Source organism: Ambystoma mexicanum, chromosome 7q (genome assembly GCF_040938575.1).
Source record: "Ambystoma mexicanum isolate Mex_15411 chromosome 7q, UKY_AmexF1_1, whole genome shotgun sequence".
In the NCBI taxonomy this organism is placed as follows: domain Eukaryota; kingdom Metazoa; phylum Chordata; class Amphibia; order Caudata; family Ambystomatidae; genus Ambystoma; species Ambystoma mexicanum.
In genome coordinates, this window is record NC_090941.1 from 957,338,082 (window position 1) to 957,362,305 (window position 24,224).

Here is a 24,224-nt window from a genome sequence, read left to right on the forward strand (position 1 = left end):
ACTGTAGAACAAGCAAAACGTACAAAGATCAGTGCACCATTTTTGAAGACGTAACACAACAAATTGTAAATGGTGTACAACACGAAAAAAAAGAATGTACCTGCCAACATTACACACCTTTACTGCTGTACATCAGTGGTGAAGCTGGATCAGGAAAAACATTCTTAATCAAAATCATCAGCAAGTTGCTTCAACAATTGACAAACAACAAACTGTCAGCTGTTGTAACTGCCCCCACAGATCTAGCTGCCTACAACATAGGTGGTGTCACTTTACACCGATTACTACTCGTTCCAGTAGAGCACCAAAACAAATTAGAATATTACAAACTTTTTGAAGAAGCTGCAATGGAACTACGCAGAGTATTAAAACAAATGAAAATGCAACTAATAGGTGAGCATGGTCTCCAACCTAATGTTGGCTTTGATTCACCTCAGATTGCAAGAAGTACTTAAAACTAACCACAAAGAACTCTTTGCAGGGAAACACATTATCGTTTTCGGAGATCTTCTACAATTGACACCTGTGAAAGGTGAACCTATTTTTAAAACCTTAGGACACAAACTCTGCCGTAAAACTGCTGGCAGCATAGGAAATGTCAACCTATGGCAACATTTCCAATACAGTGAATTAACAGAAAACATGCAGCAATCTGCAGATCTCACTTATGCCAACATATTAAAAAGTATTAGAGTTGGTGTACTATCGCAAGAAGCACAAGCAGTATTGAGAAACTGGCACATTCATGCACTTTATGGTGATAATGCATGTGCTACTGATGTTATGGAACAATTAGTGCACAAAAAATGTCAATTGTATGCCCTTAATGCCAACTCTTGCAAGCTGTTTGAAATTCAATGAAACAATGTTAAATATAGAAATGCAACCAATAATGGAAATTAGCGCCACAGACAAACTAGACGTACATGGTATGACACTACACATGTGTGAGCAAGCCACAACAAGATTAAATAGCTTAGAAAATTCAATCTCCAACCCAGCTGGGTTGGAAAAAATATTACAATTATCCTTAAATTGTAGAGTAATGCTGAAACGTAACCTTGACGTGGAGCAAGGGCTTGTGAATGGGGCACTGGGTACAGTTGTTGGCTTTCAATCATACCCACATGACAACAACATTCAGTTTGTCAATATTCGCTTTGACAAACTTTCAGAAGTGAAAAGGATAGGGCGCTCAACTGCTCGATTCTTTCTCTTCAAAGACATGTATGTACGTAGAGAGCAATTTTCTCTAACTCTTGCGTATGCAGTCACCATTCATAAATCCCAAGGTCTTACCCTAGACAAAGCATTGATAGATAGAGGAAACACAGTTTTTAAAGAAGGCATAAGCTACGTAGCACAATCATGCTTACGTACACTTGACGGTCTATTTCTAATGAACTTTGATGCAAGTAAAATCAACGCTGATATTCCTTGCATTTTAGAATACAATAGACTGCGTTCACTGTACACCCCCCATTTGAAACAATATCCTGCTCCAGAAAAAGTAAAACATGGTAAAAGAAAACTAAATCAAACAGAAATGCAACTGAATCCAACAGCAAATCCTTCAAAGGAAAACAAAAGAAGGTAAAGCTTCATCAATTACCACAAGCAAAGAAGAACCTATTAGAGAAAGTAAACCAGGTACTTCTTCAAAGAAGTAATAGAAACTCCGAAAAATGCACTCAGATGCAGAAGTAGCTGGTCCATTCAAATTTACTAATGAAACTTGTGTAAATTGCTATGCAAATGTAGCAATGAATATTCTATTTCAATTGCCACCAATTGTTAACAATATTTACTTACACAGTACAGACCAATTGTGTTTGCAAATGTTAGTGCTTCATAGAAACGGAACAAATAATCCTGTCAACACGTACAGTGTTCACGGAATAAGGCAAGAATTGGACTACTGTGCTGGAATGGTGAGATTCACTATAAACTCACAAGAAGATCCACAAGAATTTCTAATGTACCTACTACTAGTACTGGAAAACAAAAGCTTACCTATAAATGAAATCTTCCTAATTTCATACATGTGGAAACATACATGGACTCTCTGTAGCAATGTGATTCAGGAACAAATCCCAAATGAGCGATTTGTGTATGTATCCATAACTAATTGTGAATCCATTCCATTTCAGCAACTTGTACAGAATGCAAACCATGGCAGATTATGTACTATGTGCAATTCAGACAATCACTCCACCTTACTGATACAGACACATAGTAACTACATAATACTTATGCTTCTACGTTACAATGCAGATGGTCCCAAAAACAACTGAAAGCTGATTGGATTCACACAAGGTCAAATGTCTCTTGGAAAGAAAACCTCACCAACAATAGGTATAATCTACCATGCAGGAGCTACAAACAATGCAGGTCACCACACTGCATACATTAAAAAGAAATGTGGATGGTTCGAATGTAATGATAGCACCATTACTCTAAAGCAGAGATTGCCAGCTAATCTTACAAATGCGTATTTACAGGGTAATTCATAGAAATTCGCACAAAAGTGGCGCACGCGACTGGCGCACAGCGTGCCTGTGCGAATGTCTGCGCCAGCCACGTGCGCTAAAATCGATTTCCGCGCACAGCGTATTCATGGATTTTCGCATCCAAAACCAGCCGTGGCGCAGCGTGGTGCAGCGACCCTGCAGCAGCGCCAGTTACGCCCCCAAGAACGCCCTTGCGTAAGGAAAAGCCTTCAAAATCCCCAAATAATCGCAAAGGGCTGCGCTAAGCCTGTGGTTCGCGGGAAGTTCCACACGCAATTGTCCTGTGTACGCGTGCATCAGGGGTGCGTGGGAAGTATCACATGCAAAATTAGCAGGGTACGTGTATTTCAGGGGTGCGCGGGAAGTAACACACGTGATTCCAGCAGGGTACGTGTATTTCAGGGGTGCGCGGGAAGTATCACACGCGATTCCAGCAGGGTACGTGTATTCCATGGGTGCGCGGGAAGTTCCACACGCAATTTCAGCAGGGTACGTGTATTTCAGGGGTGTGCGGGAAGTTCCACACGCGATTTCAGCAGGGTACGTGTATTTCAGGGGTGCGCGGGAAGTTCCACACACGATTTCAGCAGGGTACGTGTATTTCAGGGCTGCGCGGGAAGTTCCACACGCGATTTCAGCAGGGTACGTGTATTTCAGGGGTGCGTGGGAAGTTCCACACGCGATTGGCCCCGTGCGAGCAGGGTATGTGTATTTCAGGGGTGCGCGGGAAGTTCCACACGTGATTGGCCCCGTGCGAGCAGGGTACGTGTATTCCAATGGTGCGCGGGAAGTTCCACACGCGATTTCAGCAGGGTACGTGTATTTCAGGGGTGCGCGGGAAGTTCCACACGCGATTCCAGCAGGGTACGTGTATTTCAGGGGTGCGCGGGAAGTTCCATACGCGATTTCAGCAGGGTACGTGTATTTCAGGGGTGCGCGGGAAGTTCCCCACGCGATTTCAGCAGGGTACGTGTATTTCAGGGGTGCGCGGGAAGTTCCACATGCAATTTCAGCAGGGTACGTGTATTTCAGGGGTGTGCGGGAAGTTCCACACGTGGTTGGCCCTGTGCGAGCAGGGTACGTAATTTCCAGGGGTGCGCGGGAAGTTCCACACGCGATTTCAGCAGGGTACGTGTATTTCAGGGGTGCGCGGGAAGTTCCACACGCGATTCCAGCAGGGTACGTGTATTTCAGGGGTGCGCGGGAAGTTCCACACGCGATTTCAGCAGGGTACGTGTATTTCAGGGGTGCGCGGGAAGTTCCACACGCGATTGGCCCTGTGCGAGCAGGGTACGTGTATTCCAATGGTGCGCGGGAAGTTCCACACGCGATTTCAGCAGGGTACGTGTATTTCAGGGGTGCGCGGGAAGTTCCATACGCGATTTCAGCAGGGTATGTGTATTTCAGGGGTGCGCGGGAAGTTGCACACGCGATTTCAGCAGGGTACGTGTATTTCAGGGGTGCGCGGGAAGTTCCACATGCGATTTCAGCAGGGTACGTGTATTTCAGGGGTGCGCGGGAAGTTCCACACGCGATTGGCCCCGTGCGAGCAGGGTACGTGTATTTCAGGGTGCGCAGGAAGTTCCACACGCGATTGGCCCCGTGCGAGCAGGGTATGTGTATTCCAGGGGTGCGCAGGAAGTTCCACACGCGATTGTCCTGTGTACGCGTGCATCAGGGGTGCGTGGGAAGTATCACATGCAAAATTAGCAGGGTACGTGTATTTCAGGGGTGCGCGGGAAGTAACACACGGGATTCCAGCAGGGTACGTGTATTTCAGGGGTGCGCGGGAAGTATCACACGCGATTCCAGCAGGGTACGTGTATTCCATGGGTGCGCGGGAAGTTCCACACGCAATTTCAGCAGGGTACGTGTATTTCAGGGGTGTGCGGGAAGTTCCACACGCGATTTCAGCAGGGTACGTGTATTTCAGGGGTGCGCGGGAAGTTCCACACGCGGTTGGCCCTGTGCGAGCAGGGTACGTAATTTTCAGGGGTGCGCGGGAAGTTCCACACGCGATTTCAGCAGGGTACGTGTATTTCAGGGGTGCGCGGGAAGTTCCACGCGCGATTCCAGCAGGGTACGTGTATTTCAGGGGTGCGCGGGAAGTTCCACACGCGATTTCAGCAGGGTACGTGTATTTCAGGGGTGCGCGGGAAGTTCCACACGCGATTGGCCCCGTGCGAGCAGGGTACGTGTATTTCAGGGTGCGCAGGAAGTTCCACACGCGATTGGCCCCGTGCGAGCAGGGTATGTGTATTCCAGGGGTGCGCAGGAAGTTCCACACGCGATTTCAGCAGGGTACGTGTATTTCAGGGGTGTGCGGGAAGTTCCACACGTGATTCCAGCAGGGTACGTGTATTTCAGGGGTTCTGGGGAGTACTACACGTGAATTGGCCATGTGGGTCCTCCCAGGTGTTCGCTCTACAACCTCCACGGCCCCTGCAGGCAGCCCACACCACGGGGGACTACCCTGCACCCCTGCTCATGTCCCGCAGGCAGCCCATCCACCATGGGCATGCCCCCCAGCCAACCCACATGTCACCTTGCACTACTGATCAACAATGCATGTCTCCCAGCACCCCCAACCCCCAGCAGTCAGGGGCACCCTCCACCAGGGCCCCACCCATGTCTACCACCACCCCCATCCCCCAGCAGTCAGGGGCACCCTCCACCAGGGCCCCACCCATGTCTACCACCACCCCCACCCCCCAGCAGTCAGGGGCACCCTCCACCAGGCCCCCACTCCTGTCTCCCTGCACCCCCTACCCCCCAGCAGTCAGGGGCACCCTCCACCAGGCTCCTACTCCTGTCTCCCAGCACCCCCACCCCCCCAGCCATCAGGGGCAGCCTCCACCAGGTCCCCACTCATGTCCCCTATTACCCCCACCCCTCAGCAGTGCAGGGGCAGCCTCCACCAGGCCCCCACTCATGTCCCCTATTACCCCCACCCCCCAGCAGTGCAGGGGCAGCCTCCACCAGGCCCCCACTCATGTCTCCCACCACCCCCTACCCCCCAGCAGTCAGGGGCACACTCCACCAGGCCCCCACTCCTGTCTCCCTGCACCCCCTACCCCCCAGCAGTCAGGGGCACCCTCCACTAGGGCCCCACCCATGTCTACCACCACCCCCACCCCCAAGCAGTGCAGGGGCAGCCTCCACCAGGCCCCCACTCCTGTCTCCCTGCACCCCACCCCCCAGCCACCAGGGGCAGCATCCACCAGGCCCCCACTCATGTCCCCTATTACCCCCACACCCGAGCAGTGCAGGGGCAGCCTCCACCAGGCCCCCACTCATGTCTCCCACCACCCCCTATCCCCCAGCAGTCAGGGGCACCCTCCACCAGGCCCCCACTCCTGTCTCCCTGCACCCCCTACCCCCCAGCAGTCAGGGGCACCCTCCACCAGGGCCCCACCCATGTCTACCACCGCCCCCCACCTCCCAGCAGTGCAGGGGCAGCCTCCACCAGGCCCCCACTACCCAGCCACCAGGGGCAGCCTCCACCAGGCCCCCACTCGTGTCCCCTGTTACCCCCACCCCCAGCAGTGCAGGGGCAGCCTCCACCAGGCCCCCACTCATGTCACCCACCATCCCCTAACCCCCAGCAGTGCAGGGGCACCCTCCACCAGGCCCCCACTCCTGTCTCCCTGCACCCCCACCCCCAGCAGTCAGGGGCACCCTCCACCAGGCTCCCACTCCTGTCTCCCAGCACCCCCACCCCCCAGCCACCAGGGGCAGCCTCCACCATGCCCCCACTCATGTCTCCTATTACCCCCACCCCCCAGCAGTGCAGGGGCAGCCTCCACCAGGCCCCCACTCATGTCACCCACCACCCCCTACACCCAGCAGTGCAGGGGCACCCTCCACCAGGCCCCCACTCCGGTCTCCCTGCACCCCCACCCCCCAGCAGTCAGGGGGACCCTCCACCAGGCTCCCACTCCTGTCTCCCAGCACCCACACCCCCCAGCCACCAGGGGCAGCCTCCACCAGGCCCCCACTCATGTGCCCTATTACCCCCACCCCCCAGCAGTGTAGGGGAAGCCTCCACCAGGCCCCCACTCATGTCACCCACCACCCCCTACCCCCCAGCAGTGCAGGGGCAGCCTCCACCAGGCCCCCACTCATGTTCCCCTGCACCTCCACCCCCAGCACTGTGGGGCACCTGCCAGCAGACCCCCACTCATGTCCAACTCATGTTCCCCTGCACCCCCACCCCCCAGCACTGTGGGGCACCTGCCAGCAGGCCCCCACTCATGTCCAACTCATGTTCCCCTGCACCCCCACCCCCCAGCACTGTGGGGCACCTGCCAGCAGGCCCCCACTCCCCAGCCACCAGGGGAAGCTTCCACCAGGCCCCCACTCATGTCCCCTATTACCCCCACCCCCCAGCAGTGCAGGGGCAGCCTCCACCAGGCCCCCACTCATGTCACCCACCACCCCCTAACCCCCAGCAGTGCAGGGGCACCCTCCACCAGGCCCCCACTCCTGTCTCCCTGCACCCCCACCCCCCAGCCACCAGGGGCAGCCTCCACCAGGCCCCCACTCATGTCCCCTATTACCCCTACCCCCCAGCAGTGCAGGGGCAGCCTCCACCAGGCCCCCACTCATGTCACCCACCACCCCTTACCCCCCAGCAGTGCAGGGGCAGCCTCCACCAGGCCCCCACTCATGTTCCCCTGCACCTCCACCCCCAGCACTGTGGGGCACCTGCTAGCAGGCCCCCACTCATGTCCAACTCATGTTCCCCTGCACCCCCACCCCCCCAGCACTGTGGGGCACCTGCCAGCAGGCCCCCACTCATGTCCAACTCATGTTCCCCTGCACCCCCACCCCCCAGCACTGTCGGGCACCTGCCAGCAGGCCCCCACTCATGTCCAACTCATGTTCCCCAGCCAACATGTCATCACAATCTAGATCCCCGGTCCCTATGGTCAGCCTCCGAATGCAAAACACCCACCCGAGTATTGCATCCACCCACTCAGAAATGGCAATAACATGATAGAACAGCAATTGCAAGTTTGGAAACGAACACATGTCCCTCACATACACCCAATGGGTGTCAGTGAATCTCAAAACCCATATCATGATATGCATGAAACCAATGAGATGATACTACACATTGAAGTTTGATCAAAAAATATGTATTAAAGAAAACATGAATTGAATCAAAAATAAACTAACAGAAATGGGAATGTAAAAAAAAGCAAAAAGAAGCATGTCCATGAAAAAATGCAAAACCAAAAATCAGAATCCAAAGGAATGGTGTCCAAAGTCACAGTCCAGAAAATAAAATCCAATGGGAAATTATAATTGAAAGCTATTGCTCCATGGGTAAATTGTAAAAGGAAAAGATAATCCAACAGTGAACTATGTACAGGTGAACAAGCCAGGGTCCATGATCCCAACAAAAGAAATGAAACCTATCTAACAACACTACCTGATAAAAAATAACTATATACAAAAATGTGGCCCATTGTCCAAAAGGTCCAAAGAAAATGCAAAAACAAAGGAAACCTAACACTAACTACATAACTGTTTACATGGGCAGCGGGCAAGTCCAACGGCTCACTGGATGTTGTCATGGGCCAGGGCATCATCGAACTCCTGTTCAATGGCTTGGAGGCGGGCATGTTCCCTGGCCCCGAGGTCTCGCAGGAATAAAGCAGTGTCCAGCTCCAACTCCCTGCGAAGACCCTCGAGGCACTCAGCCCGCCTCAGCGCCCTCCACATGGAGTTCTCCGCCCTGACCATTGTGAGCCGTTTCTCCTCTGCTCGCTGCCGCTCCGCACCTCTCTGCTGGCCCAACCGCTCCCACACGGAAGCCACTCCCATTCCAGGGTTCTCCTGCCCTCCGGCCGATGCCTGCACCCCTGATGTTGATGGCCCCGAGCCATGATGCCTCCCACGTCGAGCCTGCCGCTGCCTCTGACGCAACTGCCTGTGCCAGCACGACGGCATCCAGGCTGATGGTATCCACCGACGCCGTTGTGCACGTGCCCTGCCCGATGATGCCGTCACATCCTCCATCTGCTGGGGTCCAGTTGCTGGTGTGTCCACCCCTGCTGGACCTCTGACTCCCGACTGTGGCAGGGATGGGAACCCCACCGAGCCGGCTGCATTGGTCGGGGCAGGTCCACAGGGGGCCCTGGTGGCATCTGGGCCGGAAGACGGCATGGAGAACGACTGTTGCATAGTCTCCACAGAGGAGGAGAGGGTCGCCAGATTGGCCGACACATGTAGGAAACCCCCGACCATGGCCGTTCCCAACTGGGCCACGTCGGCACGGTGCTCTCTGTGATGACGTGCATGCTCCTCCCGGGAAGCACGCACCTCATCATGAATTGCACCTGTGCGCAACGCAACACCAATCAGGACCTTCTCCATACGGCCAGGGGTCCCCTCGTCCGCAGGCCCCATCCCAGGCCTGCGGACGGGCCTGGGATGGGGCATCCCTGCTGGTGCATGGTGGTGCAGTCACAGTGTCAGGGACAGTGACATGCACAGGCCCCTCCACGGCGACCTGTGCTGCCTCCTGCCCCTGCCCCTGGACTGCAACACTTGCACCAGCAGGGATGCCCCCACCAGGCCCCATGTGCGCCTCAGTAGTAGCCTCCTCCTCCTCTGTGGAAACCACCAACCTGGATGGCTCCACCCCGTCTTCCGCCGTTGCAAGCCCCTGTGGGGGCTCACCCACCCCTTCCGCTGCAGCCGTGGGGGCATCCCCGCCGCTTTGCTCCACAGAGCCGTCTCCGCCCTCTTCTTCACATGGCGCTGTGTAGAGGGAGACATAGAACACAAGCATCAGGGTACTGTACAATGGTCTCCTAGACAGGAAGCAATAGCAGATGAGTGGCACTGTCAAAGATCACTTCCATCATGTCCCTCCACAACACATGGCTCAGTGCAGGTAAAACACATGCGGTAACAGGCATGGCGCATGCTATGGACATTAGCATACATGTCCAAGTGATTCTTGAAACATACACTGTTGTTTTGGAACTCACATGCATCATGTGCCATGCCTATCACATGCACACACTTCACCCTAGTTTCATCCATCTGGCCTCGTACACCACAGACACAGTGGATACAAGGATGACTAGGCTGCATCAGTGAACCTGAACATTGCGACAGACATGTGTCATGCATCCCTGGCATTCACAAGTCACAGACACGCAGGTCAGACACACAGACATGGACAGCATACATGTACATGGCATCAGCACCCATCCCTCACCCATGTCCAGGAACAGAGACTGGCATGCTTTCATGTGGCCATTCCACATAGGGCAACCCATGTTGTATTTGAACACATGCACCAACCGCATGGTTCACACATTACTGGTCTCACATGCATGACGTCCCTGCACACACACATGCATACATGGCCTATGTCACACATACAGGCAAGTATCAGACAACCAGCACACTGCGACATGCCGTGTCTCACACAGCAATGCTTGGCCACTTACCGCTCAACTCCAGACGGGTCTGCCTCTCAAGGATCTGGGCGTGGAGCGCTGGGCCTACGCATTCCAGGACCCTCATCTGGATGGTACTCATGCGGCCCCGGCCCCCCTCCACGAGGCGCTGGGCCTTCAAGAGGGTCCTGGACCTGCAGTCATCCCAGCGCTTCTTGACATGTTGGTAGTCGCGGACTGCCACCCCCTCCGCGTTGATGGCAGTCACGATGTCCGTCCAGATCTGAGTCCGTCCTTCCTTGTTGGCGCGCTTACTTCCGAAGAGGGCATCATACTGCCCCAGGACTTTCTCCACCAGGACACCAACTTCGGTGGCAGTGAAGCTGGTGCCGCTCTGCCTCTCTGGCCGGGGGTTGCCAGTGGTGCCAGATGTTGCAGTGCCCGACATGGCAACCCCAGAGGCAGGAGTGGGTGGGCAACTGGGTCCTGGGGCTGGGCTGCGGAGTGATGGTATCCCAGTCGGGAGTATTCTGTTCCAGCAGGGGTGGACACAGCAAATGGACCCCTGCAGATGGCTGATGTGCAGGCACCAAATGGCAGGGCACGGTGGCAGCAGGCAGGCAGGCAGGCAGCAGCAGATGGCTCGTGGGAGGCTGCTCGGGGCTCTGGGGGGCAGTAATTCGGCCTTTTGGGCAGGAGCGTGGTCTTCCGTGTGCTTACGCGTGGCCAGCTTGATACGGAGTGATTTGGCACGTGAAAATCCTGCACGTCTGCGTGTAATTCGAGGAAAGGCCCTTAGCGCATATGCACGTCAGCACGCATATGCGATTTCATTGGACCAAAGGCCCTTAGCGCGTGAGCCCGTCTGTGACGTGAGGCGCGCGGGTGTTTCCCTCATTACACGTGATGACAGAGCACACATGGATGTCCACCAATTGCGTGTGGAACTTCCTGCGCACCCCAGAAATACACGTACCCAGGCCAATCGCGTGTACGCTCATTTCCCTCTGATTACACGCGATGACACTCGGACGTGCAGTTTTACCACGTGTGCTCGCATATGCGATTTCATTGGCCCAAAGGCCACGATGCGCAGCTGTGACATCACGCGCATGGCCGTGGAGAATGGCGCGTGTAAAAATGAAGAGATACACGTCCGAGTGTCAAAGCGCGTAATTGGTGGAAATGGCCTCATCGCGTATGCGCATCTGTGACGTGTGTATAAAAGGTACGTGTAGAACGCCATTTCCTTGTAGGTGCTTTTCGTGGAGAGCGAGTGGGTGAAATCTGTACTTCTTGTCGGTTCACACGCGATTTACTTCACGGCGTTTCCAGTTCGTACTCCCTGTTACCTCTGACAGCTTTTTCTCTTTTCCTCTTTTTCCTGAGCCTGTTTCCTCAAACAGCGTTCCCTCCTACTGTTGTCCTGTCTCCTCAGACAGCGTACAAATCTTCTTTTGGCGGGGGTGTTGCCAACGCGCACACGCGCATATTTTTCACACTTTTGTTCCTGGCGGACGGTGAGTCGCACACGTTTTTAACATCTGTGCTTGCCCCGTGTGTCGCGTACCCCTTCAGAGGCCATTCTAGGCTGCGTGTGACACGCATACGTTCATTCTTGTGTTCCTGGGTGCCACAGCGTAGTGCAGGTTTATTTTTCCACGCACGTGGTCTAGGAGGGGTTGCGTGCACCTTACTTCGCTTTTTTGGGGTGGCTGTGCGTTGCGTGACCCATCATCTTTCCCCAGGGGTGACATACAGCCTTGCTAGAGCACTAGGGTACGATTACCATCTGGTACCCAACCCCTTTAACCCCCAATTGCCCAGGACAATAGTTCATATCGACTCCCATACGCACAATAACATCAATGCCATGGCTGGGAGGCGAACAAGCCGTAAGGGTGGCAAAGGTGGCCGAGCCCCAAGTGGTGGCCGTGGTGGATCCGGTAAGGGACGTGGCCGTGACTTGCAGGGTGCCCCTAGCCCCCCATGTGTGGAGGAGCAGTCAGGGACACCCATGGCCCCCCCCTGGTCGAGGTTACCGTGGCTGACACCATCCATGCTCAGCCCTTGTTGGACCAGCCCACTGTGGAACCAGACCTGGCACAGGGTGACTCCATGGCTGCCTTCCAGGTCAGCAGGTCTAGGCCACGTGCGCCGGTGAACGTTGGTGTCATCAGGCCACATGGATCAGGGGCAGCTAGGTCATCTGCTGCCCCCCGTAGGCAGGCTGGGGAGGCTGCAGGGGCAGCTGCGGCTCCATCCACCCCACCTCTCACACACCCATCCAGGACAGTGTCGGTCCAAGTCCATCATGCTGACATTCCCCCTGACACCATCACACTTGAGCTAATGCCTGCACCAACTCCCATGTTGAGTGTGCAATCCCATGCTCCTGCCCCTAGTGTCCAGAGCGGCGCAGGACACTCTGGATCCCCACCACCTTCCAAGCGGAAGAGGAAGAGTGCTTGTCCAGTAGAGGCTGATGCCCCAGACACAGCTACACAGGCCGGCCCGTCAAGGAAGCTCAGCTTCAATGAGGCCGAACTGAATGCACTTGTAGAGTATGTGTCTGCACATGACCGCGAAATGGTGATTGTTGCAGAATCCAAGACCACACCTGCACAACGTCAGGCACACTGGCAGACCATTGCGGACATCATAAGTGCCCTTGGAATCGTGAGGCGCACAGCTAATGAATGCTACAAGCGGTGGAATGACCTGAAGCGCAGGGCAAAGAATAAGCTGGCCTCAAGTCATGCCGCAACTCTAGTGACTGGAGGTGGGTCTCCAGCAGACGACATAGAACTCACTCCACATGAGCAGGTTGCTGGGACCTACGTCACGGAGGAACAGATCCAAGGCGTGGGAGAAGTGGCAGATTACGAGGCATTGTCCGGTGAGTGCACATGCATGTGTGTGTCATCCATGTGCATGGTGTGTGTGGGAGGGCTTCTGTTTGGGTGCCAGGGGAGGGTGTGTGTGCCTGAGTGGTTCGGCTCACCCATGTGCCTCTTCCTATACATTCTTGGCAACATCATTCGGGTATAGCAGCATCCCTTCGGCCAACATTAGACATCCAGCCCAACACCACGCCAGTTGCCCCTGGAGTGTCATCTTGCCACAACACTGTTGCTTATTTACCTGTTTATTCAGGCAGATTGTTTGCATACCACCACTTTTACTCGGGATTTCTCAGTCCTATTGTCACATGTCTGACATGGCTATGGTACAGTGGACTGGCTCAGTTTCGTGGACATGATTAGTTTGGACATGTCCCTGTGCTATAGGACCTTTTTTGACTGGCAGCTGCAGGTTAAACATTTGAACCATTACAATGAAAATAATCAATTATATGAACAAACTGGACAAAATGAACAATTGGTGACCGCCTCCCCCTCTTCACTTCATGGCTAGGGTACATGCCATCTGTTTGATGGCATGTGTATTTGACCTGCCAATCACTGGCCAATGTGTGATGCCACTGCTAGGTAGCATGCAGCAAATGTGTTCATCTTCCATCTTGGTGTCATCAATGTGTGCCATCTGCCTCCCCATCACACACAGTGACGGTGCATGCATGGGGGTGTTTTAGTCATGTGGGACATGTGTCAATCAAGTACTGTTTCTGTAGCCTCTCAGCCCTAATTGTGTGCCATAGTGCTAATGCCTGTTTCCATTTGTTTTCTTTTATGTCTTTGCAGGGGAAGACGCACTTGATACTGCTGGGGTTGTGGAGATGGTGCAGACCCAGGAGGGGTCTGAGGGCCGACCGACCACCAGTGAGGGACGTGGTGTGGTGGTGGGTGAGAACCCACAACTGCTGCAGGTCGTGCTCTCAAGGGGTGTCTCTGGCTGCACCTCCCCCGAGCTGTACTCAGGTGTTGATTCGGATGATGAGACCTACGTGCCGTCGCAGGTGAGTGTTCCTGGGAGGGATTCTGTTCTGTCCGACCCACCTGCACCAGGGTTAGAACCCTCAATGGGGATGTTAGTGTTGGCAGGAACGCCTTTGGTGGTTACGGATGCAGGGTCACACTCCACGACATCTGATCCTGTTCCTGGGCCAGCAGATCAGAGGGGGAATGCAGTCCTGCAGTCTCAGGCAGTGCCGGCACAGCAAGGCGCAGTTCGCCTTGCCCCAGACATGTGTGGTTCCCGCCGACGTGGTGGCCGTACGCCACCTGGCAATACCGCATGGGAGCAATCCATTTACGGTATGGCAACCCAACAGGCAGCATCATCAGAGATGATGGCTCAGGCCATGGATAGGGTGGCCACTTCCATTGTCCCCCCCGAAAGGCTGATGGAGCGACTACAGCAGGCAACCGACTCCATCTGCCAGTCACACAGGGAGGACATGTTGGCATCCGACAGGGACAGTCGGGCGGCACTGGCGACTCTGCAGGAAGCCATTTCCATAGAGTCCCAGGGCCACAGGGAAGTCCTGAGGCTGGAACTCCTTCACCTCAGGACAACTCTTGTTGAGCTTGAGGCTTCAACAAACCGAAGGACAGAACAGCAGCTGGAGCGTCTGACACGTACGCTCTCAGCTGAGATGCAGTCAACTAGGGCGGAGGTCCGGGCATCCCGTGAGTTGTTGCATGGGGACCTCCGCACACTTATCCTCCAGAACGAGACCTACCACACCCGCATGTTTGCAGCCATGGAGGAACAGACTAGGGCTTTGCGTGGGCTGCCTCCCATAGTGCCACCACCTCCTGATGCAGCTGCAGAGTGTGAGGAGAGCGACAGCAGTGATACTCCCACAATAGGGTAGCCGTGTAGGCCATGAGCCCATGGAGGTGTTTTTTTTTTCGCAAGATCCACACAGGTGGGTTTTGGTGTGCACCCTGTCCTTGGACCTCCTGGGAGGCCTCCCCAACCCCCCCGGGCCCATTAATGGCCATTTTTGATATTTTTTTTAATTTTTTTTTGGGGGACAGTGTGTTGCCTTGTGTGGCTCCCGTGGGCATACGCTGCATTGTGGCTGGGCACATGCAGGCTTGTCATGGATTTGGTTCAGATGCTTGGGTTTTTGTCACACACACCCCTCCTGCTTCCCGTTTCCATGGGCTTGCAAAGGGTGTGCCCAAGTGACATTGACGTACATGGTGACATTGGACTCCCATGAGCTGTGTGGGCAGTCTGTAGTCAATACTGTGTATACATTCATAGTGCATATTGTTGTTGTATTGTACACTGCGTGGTGTATTGATATGTGCCTCTGCATCCATCTCATCCTCCATATTTGCAGGTCCGTTCCTCATGTCTTCACAATGCGGTCCACCTTGGAACTGGAGTCCATGTTGTAAGCAGTGCACCTACACTCTTGCGTAGCGCTAACACTGTATACTTGGAAGTGGTCGGAGGGCTGTCATCATCAGGTGGTGAGGCTAGCTAATTTTTAAGTCTGTAATGTCATGCTTTTGCTGCTACAGCTGTACTTTTGTTCCAAAACGAACGTGCGTGTGTTCGCATTGATAACTCCTCATCTGCACAGCACTGCGAGTCAGGAGACTCTTGCTGTTCTACGCCCGCTCCCCGGAGGGGGCGGAGACTGCTGCCGGTCACGTGGTCATCACGTGACTCTGAACCACCTCAAAGGCCAGACACAGTCACCCTCGCGGCGTTAAGCCCGGTGGTGACAAGGCCGCTTGCTGTGCTGTTTTGCTGCTGTTCGGCTCTGGAAGGCTTGCTCCAGGAACCCGTGAGCGGAAGTCACTGAGTTCAGTTCACCGACATTTCTATTCCGCAACAGGATCCACAAGTAAGTGCTCTATTGTACTAATCTACAACCAACCGAGAGCAAAGGCACAGGAACATCTAGATAAAATTTCAGTGTTTGGTAGTACGAACACACTAACAATATCCGCACACACAACTCTAATTTCCAAAAACTTACGTGTAGAGAAACTGCATTGTAGGTTGTGAGACCACAAGGATGACGACAAAACAAGGTCCACAGACAAGGACAAAAACTATACAACAGCGACGACAAACAAACCCTTGGTCGCTAGCAAAGGCAGGCGCAGAAATCCAAAAAGCCATCACTCATGTAGTCGGGGAAACGGCTGTAGACCTCGAAATAGACTCCATGGTGACTGGCAGTGACAACATAGGATGTGGTGAGCAACTCCCCTTACCCTTACCTTTTCAAATAGACTCTGCTCCGTCGGATGATGAGAGAAATATTGAAGCCACTCCACCAAATGGCCACTTACAACAGAGCGAAACGCATGTAAAAGACAGAGACACGAATCAGCAAAAAATGCTTGAAACAATTCCACACTCGGAGAGTGTCACTGACTTAATTACATCAAAAGATTTACCTAAGGAAAGCGGGAATAAATTTAAGGCACCATTGTCCTTGTCCGACCTAGTGCCGTTCACGCACGACATCAGCGAGGCTGATAAAACTCACAGTGTTGAATGTATAGAAGACTTTGTCACCCCCTTTGAAATTCCTGACGTAGACTTATTAGAAATATTACACCCTGAGTCAATAACGGAGATCTCTCAAAACACACAAACAATGAACATAAAGCAAATAACTCAACCACTTGAGACTCAAACTCAAAACTCTAAGGAGCACAATAATCAAATGGAACGTGGAAAAACCTCTAACTATGCTAATAGTAAACTAGTGTCAAATGTCAACACCATCTCCACACAAGATAAAACTAATCTGAAAAGTGCCTTGATAAATGGATCTGAACAGGGATTTGAAATGTTGGATGAAGCAACAGTGGATGCTATCTCACAACTTGCTGTACGCCTAGGGAAAACAAACTCTCAAAGGTCGACCCCTCTGGGATCAAAAAACATAATAAACAAGGAACCTTCTAAATCAAATGGAACATCCAACAAAACTCATCAATCCCTAAACACCAATGAAAATAGCGACAAACAAGGAAACAAAGTAAGCACCCCAAGATGGCACGCAAGGACACCTGTCCTGGAAAAGTCGAAACAACGACAACCCATGGAATTGAACACTCTCTTGACTCACACGAATGTAGATTCATTTAATCTACAAACAACGCCGAGGAGGGACTCTAGCGAGGCAGCCACGAAACCAAGTCTTTCAGCAGCGGCTGCCACGCAAATACATAACAATGTACTAGCAGCATCATCTTTAGCTATGATCCCCTTCGTAAAATTATATGAATCTCTAAATGAAACCATTAAAGACCAAGGCGCAATGCTAACTATCCTAATGGAAAAAATAGAAAAATTGTCTGGTTTTACATCTTTTATCCAGAGCAAAATGGAGAAAGAGGCAGACGTATCTGCTAATTTGCAAATGCGCCTTGGCGACCTAGCAGCAAGATATCACTGTGACAATGACAACTTGTCCACAGGACTGCTAGAAGCGGTGAAATGGATGAGACACGAACGATATCAGTCTACTTCAGTAACTCCACTAGAAGTACAGGGAAAGTTTCAGGAAGCAAGAGCCAAAAACGATAAGTCACAACTAAATGTATGTGCACCTAGTTGCGACCAACCGACCTTAGAGTTATTACAGAACAGGACAAATAGCCGGCAAAAGAAAAAACAACAAGAGTTGATGACAGAAACACTTCCAGATCTCCCTCAGATCTCTCTTGGAGAAGTTGCCAAACAATCAGCCTTCAAAATCTTCACTGGCGTACATGATGAAACAACAAAAGCCTCAAAAAATCAATCCAAAGATAACACAACAAACGATGTCCCCAAGATCCCACTCTTTTCCGCAAGCACCCTAGTTAGAAACAAGTGGAAAAGATCCGCAAATACAAAAAAATTTATAAGGAATATGCCATTACCAACTCGACCAGCAATATTCGCACGAGCGGAGAAGGAAATTCGAAAACTAACAACATCAGAAAATCAAGCCATCGCCAAAAACACCGAAAAGAGGAGTCCATGTAGGAAACGTATGCGGGGAGATACTTCAGGAACAAGCACAGCACAAATCATCTCAACCTCGTCAATAGAGCTTTGTAACTTGTCAACATATTCGCATAATAGCGATAGAAATGATGACGTAGCCGTGTTTGAAAACGCATGGCAAGACGAGGATCAACAAAAACAAAATTCCCCAAAAAGTGTTCCAATTCGAAGAACCAATGAAAATAATACTAAGCCTCAAATGATGGGAAAATCAAATTTAGAGAAAGAAGGAATATTAGCACAAGCTGCAAACAAATTAAATCCAAAATTAACAATAAACCAAAGGAAACAAATTGTGCATTATAAATCAAAAACACAACAGTATCAGAAAAAGAAAAATGGCAACCAAATCATGAAACTTCGACTTCAAAACATTCATACAGACGAACACGAGATGAATTTAAATCGGACAAATGTGCTGAAACTATTCCAATGCATACCCTCCTTACGGACCATTCATACGGATGACATTAAAATAGTGGAATATGCTTCTGAAAACTCCACCGATCAGGTGCTACTGCATATTATTTCAAATGCAGTGCGATCCACAATTCTACATGCCTCAGACGAACTTCTGGCATTTGGCTTTGACTTGATGGTAGAACCTCCAGAAAGCACTGAGCAGGAAAGAAGCCAATATGACGAGCAGGACACCCTAACAATGGAATCCAAAATCAACGCATTACGTCATTCATTGGCTAATATTCAAACAAAGCAAGGATTACAAAGACAGCCAAATTAGCAATGATTGAAAAGACAAGAGGGACAAGGAAACCTCTTATCGTGGAATACACGAGGCTTTACACATTTGTTTGAAGAATTTCCTGTCTCGTCCGAAAAAACAATATTCATTTGCTTGCAGGAAACTTGGCTACGTAATAAACCATCAAAAGATGGTTTTAGTATATTCCTTAATCCTGCTGGAAAAAACAGAACCGGTCGTCCCTTCTCGGGACTTTTGACGATGATTCGAATTAACGAAAGATGGACACCAGTACAATCCCATAACCCAAATCCCTTTGTCCAAGGTACACTAATAAAATACCATCTGCCAACCAAAGAGCAATGTGAATACATGTTAATAATTAACTGCTACTGGAATCCAGCTAAAATTGCAACTGACAAATTCATAAAGTCAGTGCTGGAGCTCATAGATAATGCTATCCTAAACCATAGGAAAGTATGGATCATCTGCTGTGGAGACTTGAATTGTGCATGGTTTAAATGGGACCAAACTTCAGAAACTAATCTAAGAATTCCAAAAAACCAATTATGTAAAAGAGCAAATGCTTGGCAAAATATGATGTCAAATCGAGATTTGGGAATGATTAATGGAAACATCAAAGGAGACATTCCGGCAAAATGCACTTGGAGAGGTATCTTCAAAGGTGCAGCCAAAATCCTAGATTATATCTGGACGTCAGCAGAGATGTACGGAAAACTAATTGACATAGAAGTGATCACAACAAGAAAGAGTGATCACGAGATGATACGTCTAAATTGGCGGGTTTTTTGGAACATGAGCGAGCCAAAAATAGCCCAGTTAACTGTAAACCCGACTGGCAACAGACTGAGAATAACTGGCCCGCAGATACGACAAGTTACTGAAACATTTTGTAGAAAAGAGGACCAAGGTGCATGTGAATATGCTCCATTATTATCAAACCATGTAAAAAACCATCTAAGCACGACTAGCAAAACACATAAACATAATTTCAGTAAAGTGATTCAAGAAGCTAAAAAAGTACTAAGAAGTGACGTGAGGAAACTGAAAAAAAATCACAAAACGGGTGATGCCCGAGTAAGTATAAAAGCTCGGCGCAAACAATATAGGAATTGGCTTAGATCACAGAAAGCAATTATTGACCAAGATCGTGCGGAAAATATAATGAAACTTATGGTAAAGAAAAACTCCAGAGACATATGGTCAATATTAAATGCTGGATCCCTGAAATTCCAACCAACAATTGTAAACGGTCTAGCAGGAAACATTTGGGTTGACCATTTTACAAAGATATACAAAAGATCTTATTGGGAACCAGCAATAGATCTTAACACTAGAACGAAGGACTGGGACTTAAAAATAGACGCACATGAAATTGCACATGCAATATCCAAATTAAAAAATTCCCGGGCGCCAGGTCCGGACCTGATCACAAACATAATGTTAAAACAAAACGTTGTGGAATGGTCAGTCTTTATCGAAATTCTCTTTACTCGACTCGCTACAACCAAACAAATACCCAAGTCTTGGTTAAAAGCCATAGTGGTGCCAATCCATAAAAAGGGCGACCGGGACAATCCAAATAACTATCGTCCAATCGCTCTCTTAGACACCATAGGTAAGGTCTGTGGATCATTCTTGAGAAAGAAACTTGCAAAATGGGCAAATGATGAAATGATTGTAGACCCAAGACAAACGGGATTCACTGCTGGCGTCGGAGTGGACGCAAATCTTTGCATCTTAAGCATATTAAAAATGGAAACCATCAAAGCAGGTCAACGGATGTTTCTGGCCTTTATTGATATGAAACAGGCCTTCGACGGAATAAATCGTAGAAGGCTATGGCAAAAACTTATCTCATGGGGATGTCCGGCCAACCTACTTGAACCCATTATAGCACTCCATACTAATACATCAATACGTGTGCGATTAAGCAATAATGGAGAAATGTCAGAAGCTATCGAAACTGAGAAGGGGGTAAAACAAGGGTGTCCTCTGGCATCAGAGCTATTTAAATTGTTTATAGCAGACCTACCAATTCACTTGAGAGACGTCAACTCATTTCCTCCAAAACTGAACAATACACCAATTTCCTGCATAACATATGCAGATGATTTAGTACTACTGGATCGTACACAAGTCGGACTGCAACGATTGTTAAGCAAATTGTACAACTATCTGACAATGAATGATCTCGAAATAAACACGGCCAAAACCAAGATTCTAGAAATTGGCTCTAAAGGTAACAGAAAAGACCGAGACTTTTCATGGTCCATAAACAGTGAAAAAATAGAAAAAGTAACTTCCATAAAATATCTAGGAATACGCTTCAATAACTCCATCAGTGAAGGACCATGGATTGAAGATCTAAAAAACCGCATGAAAAGGCTGGCGCTGCAAGGAGCAAAACTAGAGAGAGAATATGGTAAATTCTCGTTGGCTCCTGTTATATTGTTCTATACACAAAAAGTGGTACCAACAATAACCTTCGGAGCTGAAGCTGGGTGGAACATCTCAGAAACTACATGGCACCTGCTGGAAAGCATATTTTGGCGTAGAGTGTTGAATCTACCCAAAAATGTCCATGCTGCCGCAGTAAGGTACGAATTATCACTGAATTCGTTACACTCGAAAGTTATATGGAAATCGCTTACAACATGGAGGAAAATGAATCTGAACCCCCCAATTCCAGCATATGAGATCTTCAAAATGGAAACCGGAACTCAAATAAATCAAATAAATCTGACAACTAAATGGAACTCCAAACTAATGGAAATCCTAACCGCAGCTGATATTAAAGATTCAGAACTGTTGAACACACCTCAAATTGCAAAAAAAAAGTTTGAACGATGGTCCTGGATAATTAACAAAGAAATGCGAGATTCACTCAAATCAATGGCAAGTCTAGGGCCAATCGAAAATAAACTAAACATGCCAGCACGATTCCTGACAAGATGCCCTTCAAAGTATCATCGTATGCAGTTTCTAAGATTGAAACTAAACATATTAAGAACAAAAGAAACACTAAAGAGACAAAAAAACACAAAAATAAAGGACAGTTCCTGTAGATTCTGTAAAGATGGGATTGAAACCACCAAACACCTCATAACAGAGTGCACAGGAACAATCTTTCAGCGTAAAATACACCTGGAAAAGTTCACTCCGTTGAGGAATGATATTGACAGATGGTGGAAAAATCTGTTATCAGGCGAAAATATACAGCTAGTCTGTGCAGTAATAAATTACATGGACATGCTGTTGCCAAATCAGGAATTCTGGGACATAGACCAGAGAGTCGCCAAACCATAATCATAACCAAAGGCAAGCAGCACTTACAAGGAACAAAGATGAAGCGTGGAAGAATGTAACAAAAGCCTTATCATAAAACATGTATTAGGCTGTAGTTTTACAAAAAAAAAAAAAAAAAAAAAAAAATGTCATGTTTAAGGTAGGTTGGAGGTTGTGTAGGTGATTGGTATTCTTGGTAAGTATTTGGTAATGTGGGTTGTAGGTCCTGCATTACTGTGAGCATTTCATGTGCGGACATGTTTCCATTAGGGACACTGTAGCTGGTGACACTTGGGGCATGTTGTGGGGATTAATTTCTTTCCTCTCACATTGCATGACAAGCCATGGTGTGTTGTGTGGCCGTGCCGGGGAGGGGGTGGGTGACATGGCACTGTTTTCATGTAGTATTTTGCAAGTGGGTATTAATTTCTGCAGCATGGAAGTGTCTTTTCATGACACTGCATTGGTGGTGTTTGTGTAGGTAGGGATGCACACATTGTGACACTTCCACATGAACAATCTCAGGCTGCTATGGTTCTGACAGTTGACAGTCCCTTTGTTCGTCTTAATTGTCAGGTCGAGTCATCATTGCTTATCAGATGGTATGTGCCAGGCCTGTGTGCACTCCACTGGGGTGTGATTTCTATGTGAAGTAATTAGCCACCAGCTGCGTACGGGCTGCCTCACCCCGTGCCCTCTCCCCTCCCATGCGCAGCAGACGTGCATGTGGTTGGGGATGTGGGGGCACCACCATGTCCACGGCCAGGCCCCGGCGTGTTGCAACATTGTGCAGGACACATGCTGCCACTATGATCCTGCACACTACTGGGGGCGCATATAACAGTTGCCCGCCAGAACGTTCAAGGGAGCGAAAGCGTGACTTGAGCACTCCGAATGTGCGCTCCACTATGCCCCGGGTTGCAATATGGGCTGTGTTGTATCTTACCTCTAGAGGCGTGATGGGGTTCCGAATTGGCGTCATCATGTGGGTGCTCAGAGGGTAGGCACTGTCCCCTGGTGAGGAGGTGATGGGTATCATTAGTGGGGTAGTGACATAACTCTGCATCTGACATGCATGCATGTGCAGTAGCATTCATACTCACCAAGCAGCCATGTATCGCCATGCCGCCCAGCTTCTAGGTCCCGGCTTAGGGTAGACATTCGGTAAATGGAGCTGTCGTGGGTGGAGCCTGGATAGTTGGCATATACTGAGGTGATGATTCCCTTAGCATTACATACTACCTGCACGTTGATGGAATGCCAGTGCTTGCGGTTCCTATAGATGTGCTCAGATGCCCTGGGGGGACGTAGTGCCATGTGGGTGCAGTCAATGGCACCTAGCACTTTTGGGAATTGTGCCACACCGTAGAAATCAAGGGTGGCAGCCTGCCTTTCTGCAGGTGTCCTGGGCAGGTATATGTGCCTACGGACTGATGGGTGTGCAGTGATGATGTTCAAGACCTGGTGTAGGCAGCGTGACTGCGTGGCCTGTGACACCCCACCCACTATGGCACTTGTCCGCTGAAATGATCCTGTGGCCAAGAAGTGCAGTACATTGAGGACCTTCTCCAGGGGGCTGAGTGCTTGGGAGCACAGGGTGGGTGATGTGAGGTCATCCTCCCACTCACTGACCAGGTCCAGTATTATGTGTGGGGGAAACCTGTACCTCCCATACACCTGGTCATCAGGCATCCCAAAAAGGCTGGTTCTGGGAGTGAAAATTCGGGCCCTCACTATCCTCCTCTTCCTCCTTTGGTAACCCACGGCCACTGCTGCTAGGAATGGTATATTCATCCGGGCGTATGAGCTTGTTTGTTGTTTGCGCGCACTTTTATGCTGCGCGGGTCGACGTACGCCTGCTTCATGCTGGCGTACGTGTCTCAGGATTGGACCATTTATTTTTCGGCACGTCCTAGGCGATCGTGTGAATCTTCCCGCCCACCCCAGGAATACACGTAGCACGCTCTCACAGGCACAGTCGCGGGTAAATATTCCCGCCCACCCCTGGAATACATGTACCCCACTCTCACAGGCCCAATCGCATGTGGAAGTTCACGCGCACCTGGCTTGTGGGACTTCCCGCGCACCCCGAAGTACACGTACCCAGGCACATCGCGTGTGGGACTTCCCGCGCACCCCAAAGTACACGTACCCAGGCCAATCGCGTGTGGGACTTCCCACGCACCCCGAAGTACACGTACCCAGGCAAATCGCGTGTGGAAGTTCACGCGCACCCGGAAGTACACGTACCCATGCCAATCGCGTGTGGGACTTCCCGCGCACCCCGAAGTACACGTACCCAGGCTAATCACGTGTGGAACTTCCCGCGCACCTCGAGGTACA